Below are 2,399 nucleotides of genomic sequence, written 5' to 3'. Positions count from 1 at the left end.
CATTGGGCGGCATCCTATAAGGTCTTCTAGAGATAGGAGCGGTGCCTGGAATCAATTCAATTTTGAACTCCACATCCCGATCCGGAGGAAGCCCGGGCAAATCATCAGGAAATACGTCCGGAAACTCACACACCACCGGAATATCCTGAATAGCCTTAGATGTAACTGCATTCACAGTGCTACGGATTTGAATATCACGAGGGAGTTGCACTAGAAATGCCTCCTTGGTATCTGGGTCTTTCAACATCACTACACGAGTGGTGGTGTCTATAAGAACTCCATTACCACTCATCCACTTCATCCCCAGAATTACATCTATGCCCACACCGGGTAGAACAACCAGATCAGCAAGAAACTGACGGCCTCCTATCTCCAGAGTTGTCCCCAAAACCACCTGATTGGTGGAAATATCATTTCCCGCAGCACTAATACAATAACTGCCCTGATCAAGGGTGATGGTCTTGATGCTATGCTTAGATACAAATTCAGAACTCACAAAAGAATGCGATGCTCCAGAATCAAAAAGCACGAGTGCATCATGTTGATTGACCAGAAACTTACCAGCCGTGACTACCTCACCAGCAGGGATTGCCTCCACAGTTGTGTAGTGAACACGCCCCTGACGGACGTTCCCCTGGTTGCCCTTCTTTGGCGGGTAAGGACAGTTGCTCTGCCAATGCCCGGTCTGATTGCAGTTCCAGCACGGATGGTTGGCAGGTGGAGTCTTGGCATAGCTGGGACCCGTGTTGCCCCTAGGAAGAGCAATAGAGTACCCCTTGCGAAAACCCGTCTTTGCCTGATTCTTCTTCACCGGAGGGCGGTATCGCTGGTTGGGGGTTGGAGCACGGAATGGTGGCTTAGCTGCCACTGGAGCCTTGGACTGAGATGACCCAGCACTGGCCTCAAAAGCCCTCTTGCGAGTCTTGGTCGCAGTGTACACAGTGTTATAGTTCTCTTGGGTGAGAGCATCACTGACAAACTCGTTGAAAGTTGCACACTTAGTGCGGCCCATAGTCTTCAGCAATTTGGGACCCAAACCCCGCTTGAAACTAGCGATCTTTTTCGTCTCCGTGTTCACAAACTCAGGAGCATACCTAGACAAGTGATTGAAAGCATGCAAATACTCCTTCAGAGTCTTGTTGCCCTGAGTCAGCTGCATGAACTCGGTGTGCTTCATCTCCATAACACCCGGAGGAATGAAATGCCCTTTGAAAGCCTCACGGAAAAGATTCCAATCAATCACCGTGGCAGCCGGTAGAGCTTCCCGGTACTGATTCCACCAGATGCCTGCTGGTCCCTGCAGTTGGTGAGCTGCATACTCCGCCTTCAAACCTTCAGTCAACCGAAGTAGGCGAAACTTTTGTTCCACCGTATTCAGCCACTCTTCAGCTTGAAGGGGTTCTTCAGCTTCTCTGAAAGGTGGGGGCTTCGTATCCATGAAGTCCTTGAAGCTACTATACTGGTTAGGAGCTGGCCCTTCCTGTGCATTACGGCCACCCTGATTTGCCATACGATTGATGGTTTCAGTGAGCATCCTCTGATTTTCCACCATCATTTGCATCAGCTCAGCTGGATTTGGTGGTGGAGGAGGAGGTGGTGGATTCATGTTTGCACGCTGTTCCGCACCCCGGGTGCCACGAGACATCTGTAAAGACACAGTCAGTGACCATTGATGATGACAAGATTTGCTGTAGAAGAACTTATACTCATGCCTGAAAGTATTCGAGAGAATAACTTCACAGAAAGGCACAATAATTCAATTCCACAAAACAACATCACCAATCCAACACACGACATAGATATCCGCAATACGCACCACAACGGAAAACATCAGCACAACATAACGATCATATAGACTGCACATAGGGTCCATAAGGTTATTACACCATCACAGTACATGCCATGAGTCAAGGTCAAAGTTTCGAATTACAACATGGTTACAAAAGCACCACAACCGACTGGCATACAACAAAAGATCCTGCAGCAACTACTCACTACTCCCTACACTCCAGGCTCGTCGTCCGAGTCAGCGTCGAAGATCGCCTCTCCATCCTCGTCGCTAACCGGCTCAAGCTCCTCATCCTCCACATCCTCGTGTAAAGGTGGTGCAGCCGCTGCTGGCCCATCGACCTCCATACCATCATCCTCGGCCACAATCACCTGAGGTCCCACCTCTGGATACACTGGGATAGGGCGAGGAATAGGGTGTAGCAAGTTGTTGAGACGGTGAATCTCCACAAGACCAGCCTCAATCTGACCCTGTAGATAGTTCTCCCGCTCAAGCGACTGAACTCGGTGCATCTCCCATGCTTGGCGCCTGTTCTCCGACACACGGAGTGCAGTATCCCTCTCACGGGTGAGCTGCACCAAGCGCTCCTGCAAGGTCTCCTTCTCTCTAG

This window comes from Sorghum bicolor, chromosome 4 (genome assembly GCF_000003195.3).
Source record: "Sorghum bicolor cultivar BTx623 chromosome 4, Sorghum_bicolor_NCBIv3, whole genome shotgun sequence".
NCBI classification, from domain to species: domain Eukaryota; kingdom Viridiplantae; phylum Streptophyta; class Magnoliopsida; order Poales; family Poaceae; genus Sorghum; species Sorghum bicolor.
The sequence above is the reverse complement of the archived record's forward strand: the minus strand, read 5'-3'. Positions refer to the sequence as shown.